The sequence below is a fragment of the Protopterus annectens genome, chromosome 4.part0, assembly GCF_019279795.1.
Source record: "Protopterus annectens isolate FY-2018-M chromosome 4.part0, PAN1.0, whole genome shotgun sequence".
NCBI lineage: Eukaryota > Metazoa > Chordata > Ceratodontiformes > Protopteridae > Protopterus > Protopterus annectens.
In genome coordinates this window covers 1,054,269,531-1,054,283,245 of record NC_056733.1, presented here as the reverse complement: position 1 = coordinate 1,054,283,245, position 13,715 = coordinate 1,054,269,531, and positions in this window count along the sequence as shown.

The following is a 13,715-nucleotide window of genomic DNA, read 5'->3' as shown; positions in this document are numbered from 1 at the left end:
AATGTGCCCAGTAATGACTCCTTCTGCAATTTATATGGAGTTACATGCATTGGTAGCATATCTAAATAGGATTGTACATTTTTTTTTATAAGACCCATTGCTCCTACTACTATTGAAACTATCTGGGTGTCTTTCTTACACAATGCTCTAATTTCTGCTTGCAAATCCTGATATTTTATGACTTTGTATCTCTCTGTACACAGGACACGCTAGTCACTGGGTGTGGTGATTTCAGTGATCAATGCTACTTTTGTCTTCTTTTCTTGGACCACTATATCCGGTTTTCTAGCATCTATCTTTTGAACTTTCCCATGTGATGTAGACTTCATCATTTTCTATGATGCTTTGTGGCTCATGTTTTCCAGCCACTTCAATACCATAATGTTTGCACAATCCCCAGTGCAACAGTCTCTCCACATTATTATGCCTTTCAGTATACAGTCCTTCTGCCATTAGTATGTCACATCCATCAACGAGGTGGCAAACTGTTTCCAATTCTGCTTTACAAAACCAACATTTGTCTGTTTCACCCACATGTTCAATGGACTTTGTAAACCAACATGTACTTAGCCCACTATCTTGTGCCATCAATCTTAACCTTTCAACTCTTGGTTTGAATTCACCTTCTTAACCACTCCCGCATTCATTCTTGATCAACATGAGGTTCTTCTAGAAGTTTTCTATACTTGCAACTATATTTATGCATTTTCCACATTTCTTGCCTTCTCATCTGGTCCTTCACATTTCTTTCTTTTGATTTTTGGCACATTCAATTGCTGCCTGTTTTTTATCCAGTCGTGGTTTGATTTCCATTCTTGCTTGATGCCAATATGCTTCTGCTAGCCTAAGAAAGGAAGTCATCTTAGATTTATTCTCCTCATGTTTCCAAACTTTCATTACATTTTGGTCTTGTGAGGTCAGCAGATATGAGTGGAGTTTCACAATTGTAGATCTGTGCGTGTAATCAATTTCAAGGAGGCCCATCCCTCGTTCAGAATGGGGATATATAATCTTGGTATGCACTGATTTTTATAAATCCTTTGGTAAGCATGAAGCATCCTTCTTGTTTTCCTATCTAATCTATCTAACATGTTTTGGGGCCAGTCAATCACTACTCCAAAACTGTAGGTTAGGACAGGAAGAACAAACTGGTTTATAGTTTGGATTTTGTTCCTAGATGTCAGTGTTGTTTTCAGGATTAATTTAAGACTTCTAAAGTATTCCTTACTGAGTTTTTTTCATATTTGTTCATGTTTTATTGTTGATCCTTCATCAATTTCCAAATATTTATATACTCCCTCTTGCTCAAGTTCTTTTATATCATATTCTTGTCCCAAACTGATGTTTTCTTGGTGCTGCAGTTTTCCTGCTTTAAAGGTTGCTTTTGCACATTTATCAAGACCAAATGACATTCGTATATCATCTGAAAAAGTTTTAACAACTTGCAGTTGTACCTTCAGTTCCTTATCTGATAAGCTATACAGTTTCAAATCATCGACAGAGAGAAGATGAGAAGTCTTTACACTTTGTTGTTTTCTGGGAGCCAAATTATCGCCATGGCCTAAGCTGTTAAGTAGTCAGCTTAATGGGTTAAGGGCAAGTCAGAATAGCAGCAGTGACAGAGAGCCACTCTGGAATATCCCCCTTTGAATTTTTATTCCTGGGATAATAATTTGTCCTTTATCATGGCTTAATTGCAAAGTGGTCTGCCACTGTTTCATGGTCACTGTAATGTAGTCGATCAGAGTAAGGTGCATCTTATACATTTAAGCACTCGTTTATCCATGAATGTGGGATACTATCAAATGCTTTTTTGTAGTCAATCCATGCCATACTTAGATTCTTCCCCTTTTTACAGTTCTCCACTATGACTTTAACAACAAATGATCCTTTGTTCCATATGACTTTTTTTATTCCCCTTTTGTTCTACTGCCATAACTGAGTTTTCTTCTAAATGACTATGGACTCTGTCGGGCATCATTTCCAGTGTATAGTTTATGCATCATCAGAAGCCATGTTATTGGTCTATAATTTTTAGGGTAGCTTTCAGGTTCACTCTTAAGTAGAAGCATTGTTTTTCCTGTTGTTAGCCAGGTTGGTGTCTGTTCGGGGTGTGCATATAAATAGTTCTTACTCATGGCCAAATCTTCATGCAAAGATGTTAATACTTTTAACCAGAAGTTAGGTAGTGCATCTGGGCCAGAAGTTTATTTTGTACTTTTCTTGTATACTTATCTGTGTATCTTCTAAGTTTTTCCAGCTGTGCTGACATTTTTAGCTCGTTATTTGTGATAGTGCATGATAGATCCTGGTCTGTTTTAATACTGTGCATTGCTTTTATCACATCTATCTTTCTAAGTATTTTTGTTGATCTGTTCCCTCTTCTATACTCTTCTAAAAGTGATGCTTCTTGTCTTAGTTGCTTTATAGTTTTCTCTATTCGATACTTCCATGATGGTGTTCGATTTCTCCCCTTCCTTTCCCTCACTACCCTGTGTTCTTGTGGTAGAACATTATCAGTTATTCATTTTAGCTGCACAGTAATATATCCTGTTTATTTCTGTTATATTGCATGACTATATGGACAGTCCTAATTATTGTGTTCATTTGTTTTATCAAACTTCTGACTTTTTGGGTTTTATTGACCTTCTGCAGTCAATTTATTTCATTGATCTTAATATGCCTCTCTATCTCTATTAAGTCAAGCAATTCTTATCTTAGCTCGTTTTCTTCTAAACTGAGGGCACATTTTTTGTTTTCCATTTCCTGCGTACATTCTCTAGAAAGATCTATTGCATGTTCGAGTGCCACATTCTCTTCAATTTCATCTTGTGCCATCCATCACTCTGTCATATGAGAACTCAATGGCCTATCATTCCTCAACATTAATTGTGTCAGGGTTTCCACAGTTTCCTGTTCCTTCCCTTGCAGTCTGGCTTCAAGTGAATGTTTATACTCGTGTGGAAGGCTCCAAATTATCTTCATATGGCATCTGACCAATCATTTCCTGTTCCACTGGTTTCCCCTTAATTTGGAGTTCCATTGATGTATCCTTTTGTGGTGCTTTCTGAATTAAATTTTCTACACTGAATCCTTCCCTTTGGAGGTACTCCATAACCTCAGTTTCTATTTCTTTAACTCCTCCACTACTGATCTACCTTTGTACTTTTACTCTTTGGCTGCTTATTTTTTGTATTTTAAAGTTTTCCATGTCTGGATTCCTTTGCCTGTATTTCTCTTCAGATATCTTTGTTGCTGCTCTTTTTTGTATTAATTAGTTTTGCTTTCTCGGCTGCATAAATGTTACACCATGTTAACTCTCTTTTTCTATCCCATGTCCATATTTTTCTTTCAGACATCTCCTAATCTTCCTGTTTTTCCTTACTTTGGGGATTCTTTCAATCATGCTGTGATGTAACCTGTGTTAAGCCTTCTACATCAAATCCTTCACTTTGTAGGCACTCCATAATCTCAGCTTCTATTTTTTAACTTCTGCTTTACTAATGTGCTTTTCTACATTCACTCTTTGTGATATTTTTTATTGTGAAATTTTCCATGTCAAGATGCCTTGGCCTGCATTTATCATCACATATCTTTGTGGCTGCTTTCTATATGTTGATTAATTTGGCTTTTGTTTTTGCATAAATATTACACTATATCAAATTTCTCTTTCTTTCCTATGTCCATATTTCTTTTTTTATACTTTTCTAAAATATCTAGGTTTTGTTATTTATATTTTCACACTTCCTCAGATACTTCTTTTTCCAAACAGATCAAAGTTTCTTGGTCCATACACTGTTTTTCAAAAATCTGTTGTATTAATGACAATACATTTTTATTTGAGGCTTCTGACAGTTGTTTTGTGGAAGTATTTTTCTTTTCTCTAATTTCTCTCTTAATCTTTTTGTGTATCTTATGGCTAGATATTCTGAGATTTTTGCATAATAGTAACAATACATGACTTATTTCTTATCCTTAACAGTCCACTCTATCATCTTTATGGCTCTTCTTTTGTCTATCAGTTTTTGTGATTTTTGTGGACTGCTATTTCTTTCTACAACAGGGGGGGCATCCTCTCCCTGGGCCTGGTCTGGCCCCATTGTAGGAATGTTTCCGTATTTTGAAGATTCTACACCATCATTTTTTCCAGCCCTGGCACCAGTGCACCTACCAGGATTGGACACTTTTTTATCCTGGGTCTTGTGCACCCAGCTGTCTTTTTTAATTTTTGACCTACTTCTGTCTATGATATATGCTATATAAATACAGTCTACATATCAGTGTCATTTTGGTGAGATCTTGTACTCACCAAGACTTGAGGATGAATTCAATTTTAGCACGACTACTCTCCTTTGCTTGCTGACTTTTCATCTCTCCATTCAGACCCCTGATCTCTCCATCAAACCCATGATCTCTCCATTCAGACCCCTATATGAAATATGTAGCTTTCTATATGAAAGCTTACCAATTCTCTAAAATATACAGATGCTGCATATTTTAAGTATCATTTTTTCCATTGTGTCTCCCTCAGTTGTTCAGTTCTAAACTTTATTCCCAAAATCTATATTTCTTCTTTGTTAAACTTGATACCTCTTATTTCTCTGGAAAAATCCAGCTGTTTACTCTTCTCCTCCTTAATTCTTAATCCTAAAATTTTTAATTCCTTGAGTATTTCTATAGCGGTGCTCATCCATTCTCTATTTGTAACCACTACTACTAAGTCATCCGCATATGTAAACATCACTGGAATCTGAATACCCTCTGGTGTATTGTATTTAACTTTCTCCAAAGTCAAGTTATCTTAGTAACCACTGCATTCATAACTAATTTCCAAGAAAATGATCTTTGCTAACATCCTTGTTTAATACTACTCTTTATTTATATTACCTCATTTAACCATCCATTAGTCACTAATCTGGCTTCATTTTCACTGTACACAGATTTCAAAATGTTGATTGTTTTATTGCTTACTATATTATATTCTTTCAAAATCTCCCATAATGCTTCATGTTGGATTTTATCAAATGGTTTACTCACATCGCCTACCAGTATTTTTAATTATGTTCCCCTATTTATTACGTCATCTATCAACTGTCTTATTAGCATCAAAAGTTCTTGACTTCCTTTATCTTTTATTCCAAAGATTGCTTCAGTTAACAACGTATTAGCACTGCTTACTATTCTTTTTTTCTACTGTTTTCATAAAAATATTATAATCTATAAACATAGGGCACTCATAAAATCATCTAAGGCCAGCTTCATGAGAAATGTTGCACAGGACACTAAGGATAATCACAAGGCTTTCTTTAGTTATGCTAGGAACCTGGGTGGTAATTCCCAGATATGCTCAGAATTAGTCCAAAATGACAAAAAATACACCGAACCCACCGACATTGCCAACATCCTAGTTGACAGGTTCAGCGCAAACCCCCACCAAAGGGCAAATATCTATCTCTCAGCAGAGTGCTGCCCCTGACATCTCAAATGCCAGGTAAGAGCCTCTCCAAAGCAAAACACAGCATCAATGGGACCAGACAGTGTCCTGGGCAAGGGCCCTACATGCACTCCAAGAAGAGCTAAACCCAAACATAAAACTACTGTTCAATCTCAGCCTTACTACAGGATATGTACCCAAAGAGTGGCGTACAGCAGCAGTGGTCCCTCTCCACAAAGGTGGTGCCTCAACGGACCCTGGAAACTATCTCCCCATAAGCCTGACCAGCTTGGTCTGCAAAGCTATGGAAAGGATCATCATGGACCTCATAAATAAAGATATTGGGGACCTACAGACACTGGATCCTACCCAGTTCGGCTTTGTTAAGGCAGATCCTGCCTCTTAAACCTGGTCGACTTCTTTGAAACAGTCACCAAGGCCATTGACAAGGGGAAGGTGGTCCACACAACCTACCTGGACCTCGCAAAAGCCTTCGATACAATACCCCACTCAGGCATTATAGATAAGCTCACCAGCTTAAATATAAACCCCTATGTCACTAGATGGGTTGCAAACTGGCTCAAGGACAGAACCCACATGGTTAGAATTGCTGGAGCCATGTCAGACTCCAAACCAGTTACAAGTGGCATCCCACAAGGCTCAGTCCTGGGACCTCTCTTGTTCAGTATATATTTCTCAGAGGTACTGGCCAACACGGAAGGACTGTGGCTGACCAAGTTCACAGATGACTGCAAACTGGGCGCCATAATTGACTCTCCAGCCGACACAAGCATCCTCCAAAAGGGCCTGGTGCCAGAGCCATGGCCTCAAGCTAAACGCCAAAAAGTGTATCGTCATCCCCTTTGGCAAAAACAAAGTGCCCACAAATTACCACATAGGTGGTAATCCATTAAGTACAGAAGAAGTAATTAGGACCTGGGACCCAAGTTGATAGCAATCTCATTTGACAACCACGTGGCCAAAGTGGTTAGAAAAACATTTTATATAACCCACCTAATCATGAAGGGATTCACATCTAGATCAGGGAAGGTCATCGTGCCTCTTTACTCATCCCTTATCAGGCCCATAATCGAGTACAATGCCCCTTTGGGATGTACACCAGACACCTGCAGCAACTGGAAAGACCTAAAAGTACCTCACCAAGAGGATCAAGGGCTCAAACAGATGCCATATGCTGCCCGGTTAAAGAAACTCCAGCTCTACTCCAGTGGCATACTTCTGCTTTACTAATGTGCTTTTCTACATTCACTCTTTGTGATATTTTTTGTGAAATTTTCCATGTCAAGATGCCTTGGCCTGCATTTATCATCACATATCTTTGTGGCTGCTTTCTATATGTTGATTAATTTGCTTTTTTTGCATAAATATTGCACTATATCAAATTTCTCTTCTTTTCCTATGTCCATATTTCTTTTTTTATACTTTTCTAAAATATCTAGGTTTTGTTATTTATATTTTCACACTTCCTCAGATACTTCTTTTTCCAAACAGATCAAAGTTTCTTGGTCCATACACTGTTTTTCAAAAATCTGTTGTATTAATGACAATAAATTTTTATTTGAGGCTTCTGACAGTTTTTTTGTGGAAGTATTTTTTCTTTTTTCTCTTTCTCTTTTAATCTTTTTTTGTGTATCTTATGGCTAGATATTGATTTTTTTATAATAGTAACAATACATGACTTATTTCTTATCCTTAATAGTCCACTCTATCATCTTTATGGCTCTTCTTTGGTCTATCAGTTTTTGTGATTTTTGTGGACTGCTATTTCTTTCTACAACAGGGGGGGCATCCTCTCCCTGGTCTGGCCCATTGTAGGAATGTTTCCGTATTTTGAAGATTCTACACCATCATTTTTTCCAGCCCTGGCACCAGTGCACCTACCAGGATTGGACACTTTTTTATCCTGGGTCTTGTGCACCCAGCTGTCTTTTTTAATTTTTGACCTACTTCTGTCTATGATATATGCTATATAAATACAGTCTACATATCAGTGTCATTTTGGTGAGATCTTGTACCTCAGCAAGACTTGAGGATAATTCAATTTTGGACTACTCTCCTTTGCTTGCTGACTTTTCATCTCTCCATTCAGACCCCTGATCTCTCCATCAAACCCATGATCTCTCCATTCAGACCCCTATATGAAATATGTAGCTTTCTATATAAAATATACAGATGCTGCATATTTTAAGTATCATTTTTTCCATTGTGTCTTCCTCAGTTGTTCAGTTCTAAACTTTATTCCCAAAATCTCTATTTCTTCTTTGTTAAACTTGATACCTCTTATTTCTCTGGAAAAATCCAGCTGTTTTCTCTTCTCCTCATTAATTCTTAATCCTAAAATGTTTAATTCCTTGAGTATTTCTATGGCTATGCTCATTCATTCTCTATTTGTAATCACTACTACTAAGTCATCCGCATATGTAAACATCACTAGAATCTGAATACCCTCTGGTGTATTGTATTTAGCTTTCTCCAAAGTCAGGTTATCTTAGTAACCACTGCATTCATAACTAATTTCCAAGAAAATGATCTTTGCTAACATCCTTGTTTAATACTACTCTTTATTTATATTACCTCATTTAACCATCCATTAGTCACTTCTAATCAACACATTTCTACTGTCACCAAAAATCAAAATGTAGATTGTTTTATTGCTTACTATATTATATTCTTTCAAAATCTCCCATAATGCTTCATGTTGGATTTTATCAAATGTTTTACTCACATCGCCTACCAATATTTTTAATTATGTTCCCCATTGACGTCCTTTATCTTTTATTCCAAGGATTGCTTCAGTTAACAACGTATTAGCATTGCTTATTATTCTTTTTTTCTACTATTTTCATAAAAATCTTATAATCTATATTATTTAATACCAATGGTCTCCAGTTTTTTTTATATCTGTTCTTTCTCCCTTTTTCCAAATTTCATTGCACCTATACATATTTTTTCATCCTTTATACCTTTTTTAAACCATTCATTCAACATCTTTAAAAATATTCTTTTTGCCATTCTTGCATATCTTTGTACATTAAGTACTCAAGTCCATCTAAACCTGTGGTTGCTTCTGTGTTTACTGTTTTCAGCACATTTTTATATTCTGTCATTGTGATCTTTTTTTCCATTCTTTTATTGTCTTCTTCAGTTAATTTTTTCAATTTCCATTTGTTTTTTTCTTATAGTGTCACATGTAAAAAAAATATCCAAATTATGTTCCTTAATTATCTGCATCATTTCTTTCTGTGTATTCACTATAAATCCTATTTCATTTCTTAACTTTCTTAATATTCTTACTTTTTCCTTAACCATTTTATTTAGGCAAGGTACAACTTCTTTCTTTCTTCCTTATAAGAACTATCTTTGCTTGAATAAATTTTTGTTTTTTCTTGATTCCTTTCATATAACAGGTTCTCTTTTTCAATAATTTCTTCTCTGTTGTCTATTATATTTGCAAAAACCTGATTGTCAGTTTCCTTATATTTATCACTATCTTGTAAACTTTTTGTCTTCTACCTTGCTAGTACTTCATTTCTATAGTTTTCTTTTAAACTAATCTACCAACTTGTCCAATGTTTATCTCTCATATCGATATGATCCAGCCATAGTTGATGTGTTATATCCCTTACATACTCATTTAGTTCTGATTCATTAATCCCTTTTATTCCTCTAGCTATTTTTACATAACCTATTTTTTAATCTCTATCCATATAGCTAAGTGATCTGAAAATCCTGTAATTTTAAATCCTTGATGTGGAATATTTAAACTATCTGATACTATACAGTAATCAATTTCCGTTCTTAAATTACTTCTTTTATATGTCCAGTGCTTATTTTTCCCATACATACATTTTACTGTTTTTGATCATGTCTAAAATAACTTTAACATCTGCCCCTTCTTTATACCTATGTCATATTCTCTTAAGGCATTTATTGAAGAAACTAAGTTAGTCCTTGCTGATGGCACAAAAGTCATATGTCTTAAATCACAAAGTCTCCCTTTACTGTTACTTGTATATTCATACTGACTTGATTAAGTTTCCCTTTGTTTTTGTAAGGTGTATGCATAAAGTGTAATCATCCTATAAATTTGGTTCTTAAATCTTATGTCTAATATTACTATTCTTCCAATCATTATTATTGTATTATCCAAAATATCTATACAGTCTCTACATAGGGTAACTATGCCTGAACATTTCTAAGTACCTATGTTTGATATAACCTTACCTTCTCAAAATCCATTAATCTGCATTCTTTCTTCTTTTGTTGTTATTCTTATGTCTATTAATACTATAATGATGATGTCTAACACTCTACATGATTCCAATACTCCTAGCCTGTGTTGAAGGTTCTTTATACTATTAACATTAATAGCTAGGACTCTCACTATAAGGAAAGATTTTTGTTATATTTTGCTTTCCCTTATAGCTATATTTTTAAACTTTCATTTTTATCTTTCACTCTTTTGTTATATTTTGCTTTCCCTTATAGCTATACTTTTAAACTTTCGTTTTTATCTTTTACTCTTTTGTTATATTTTGCTTTCCCTTATAGCTATATCTTTAAACTTTCGTTTTTATCTTTCACTCTTTTGTTATATTTTGCTTTCCCTTATAGCTATATTTTTAAACTTTCATTTTTATCTTTCACTCTTTTGTTATATTTTGCTTTCCCTTATAGCTATATCTTTAAACTTTCATTTTTATCTTTCACTCTTTTGTTATATTTTGCTTTCCCTTATAGCTATATATTTAAACTTTTGTTTTTATCTTTCACTTTTTTGTTATATTTTGCTTTCCCTTATAGCTATATCTTTAAACTTTCATTTTTATCTTTCACTCTTTTTCCTATAGAGCTTCTGCTTTTCACTCTTGCCCATTTATATTCTCCTTCATCACTTTAGTTACTAACTTTTTCCTGTATCTCTCCTTCTTTTCCTTTTGTTTCACTTGTGCACTCCCTCATATCCATTGTTATACCTTACTCTATCATTTTTTCTTTTTGTGTTTCTTCTGTGGTATCTAATATAACATTTTCCTGGTCTTGGTCTAAACTTGCTTCTTGTGTACAATTTTCTACAGTTTTACAATCCATCCATGAGTGTCCTATTTTTTCACATGTATACATGTTTGCTCACATTTTTTGCTTCATTACCAACTTTGCCACACATAAAACATTTTCTTTTATCATAATTGCTAATTAAGTAATATTTACCACATAAAAAGCATGTCTTTGATTGTCCCCGATATCAAACCATCCTCTTACTCCCTTCTACATTGATTATACTTGGTAAATTTACAATTTTATCATTTTGCATTCTCAAAATTATACCACATTCCTATCCCCAGTCCATAGACCTCTGTTATCATGTATTTTTGTAATGCCCATAACATCTCTACACACAGTTTTTAAGTAGTCCTTTAAATCATTTTTTTCAACTTCAGTGAAATTGTATAAAAACTCTTTTTTAACCTCTTTGTTGAATCTTTTATAACCTCTTTGTTGAATGACTGAACAACATACAACTTCCACGGGTTTATATCTTTTTTCATTTTATATTATTCTAAAATGTATTCCACGTACTGTGCCTCCTCAAAAACATATCATAGAAAGTCTCTTTATTAATACAAATAAAAGCTCTTACCATTCTGGTTCAATACCTGGGTTCTTATCAGAAGAGTGAATGCTTAAATTAGTGAATGCTCTTATACTGAACTTTAAAACCAGAAACCTGAAAATGTCAAAGGCACAGAACATCAATTTTTTTTCCCAGGGAAAAAATTGATGGGCCGTTCTCTGGAGTTTGCTGTTTTCTCCACTGTGATGTGATATCAAAGTTGGTATATTTAAGTTGGGGGGTGGGGGCAAAGCCCCCCACTTTATTTTGCCTGTACAGTGTTTTTTGATCTGTTCCTTCGACATTTTAAGGTTTTGCATTTTTAAGTTTGATAGAAGAGTGTTCGCTATTTTTAGAGTTCAATCTTCTGATATAGATGCCAATGCCCAGTGGTGAAATGATGCTATCCCCATTTCATACCTCTGTAGTTCATTTTCTGTTTTATTACTTATCTTGACCCAATACTTTCTTTTGACTTCTACCTTCCTCTTCATGTCTCTTCTTTCACCTTCTTTTACCATTTGTGCATATAACTTCTATTCTTCTTTCCTTATGTCCTGAATATCATCTTATTGAATTTGTCCATTATTTCTCACCATGACACTGCTTTCTCACTCTTTGGTTTACTTTGATCAATTAAGTCATTTAGACAAACATCCTGAAACCATCCTGACTGGAAGATTGTAACAACACACTCATTTGTTGCAAAGTCCATTACAAAGAAGTTTACACTGAAATAAATCTTCAGAATGAAACATATCTACTCCATCTCCCTCTTTTTTCCTCTTACTTGCCTCTTGTCCACTTTTGTTTATTATTTCACTCTTTTCCTCACTTTATACAACTTCCAGTCATTTCTTCAACATATTAGCCTCCTTAGCTGTTTGATTAACAGCAACATTTTCAGAAGAACCACCAACAACAACTTCTTTCTCCTCCATGCTTCCTGGTTCTCCGAGATGCCTACTCACCTGGAATGGAAGTCAGAAAGCACCAGACAAAAATGTCACCGTAAGCTCATACGAAGGGTAGGGGAAGTTCCCTGATGGCCTGGTAAGCTTTCCCCCAGTAGTATAAATACCACCTTGAGTTTACCCAGAAAAGAGACCACTAGTCTAAAGGGACTAAGCTGGTTAACAAAGGATAAATAAAACACAAACAAAACCTGTCTTAATTTACTCAGCAGCTGTTTACATTTCTTTCTGTGCTCTTCTTGTGTTAACCTCTCAGTACTAGATTATCACTTATGTTTACAACACCTTCCAAGCTTTGAGTTGCAAGTGCATCAGGTCTCTAGAACAGATCATTTGCTGATTAAATACCAAAAAAAAAGTAATAAATATATACCTCCTAATATGTTAAATATATACAGATTGGAGCTTACTTCAACCACCTTTAGCTTCCCAAAATTGTGGTTTGCGTATTTTACTGAAAATAACTGAGTATTTTACATTCTTGAAACCATGAGGTAATGCTGCATTTTAATCACTTTATTCAGATCGTGCTAATATGAATTTTGTCTTTCTTTAAAATAACAACTGTCCTATTCAGTTCTGTTGGTTATAACTGTTTCCTAGAGACATTTTTTTTCATTTGCTTAACTTGCTGCACTGTTTTACTTTTGAAAGATATCAATACTTTCCTTGGGCATGTATAGCATCAGACTATATTTTTATATTATATACCCGTGCCGTACAAGATGTCATTGCTATGGCTATATACTGTATTTGAAAGTTCCTTTGACTGAGAGACTTATTCAGTACAACTGCAATCATTGTTCTTATAATGGCCATTTGTGTTAGCATTTCTAAATTCTCACAAGCTAGAAAGCTGCTTCAAGTCTTACAGTTTAAAACCATTATCTTGTATGTTTCCTTTTAAATTCATGTAAATTATTCTTGAGCCAGTAGTGCCACTTGGTGACCACAATATGTTAACGCTCACAATAATACTAGAGTGCTGAAACCGCTCTTAGACAGGAAGTATATTACACACTGTAGCTGTGATTACTTTAAACTTAACATTCTGTGAATTAATTGTCAGCTTTTATTTTCAACAATCCAGCTTGCATTTATGTCTCAGTGCTTCAGGAACTCTTCGAGATTTCATTGCATCAAACATTATTAACTCAGTTTTACACATCTATCAAAAATATTCTTTTCCAACACAGATTGTTCAATATTTTTAAAGGCAGGACTGAACCATGTGCAGAGCCACAGATATGACATGCAGCTTAAATTTGATTTGCTTGAGTATCTTTTTGGTCTCTATTTTTGCTAAAGTATATTCTCACATGGTTCTGTTACTGCTGCAACAAAGTTTCACTTTTTTCTTCTTGACATTTCATTTGATTCACATTTTATCATAGCATTCATCCTTTTGGTGTGTTCTTTTAACTCTGCAGTAGTAACTTTTCTTGCTCTGTATAAATCCATAGATTTTGACAAAGTCAGGTCTGTTTTTCCTAATAGTATATCCATCTGGTTTATAATTTTATAAGGCAAACAGTTCTGTCTCATATGAAACAGTAATGAAAGTTACCAAATTCACGTCTTTGCTCTGTTTTTCATTTCAGTAACAGGCATCAAAAGTATCTGTAGAACCTTGTGTCATTGTTAAAAGCAAATGATGAATAAATGGCAAATT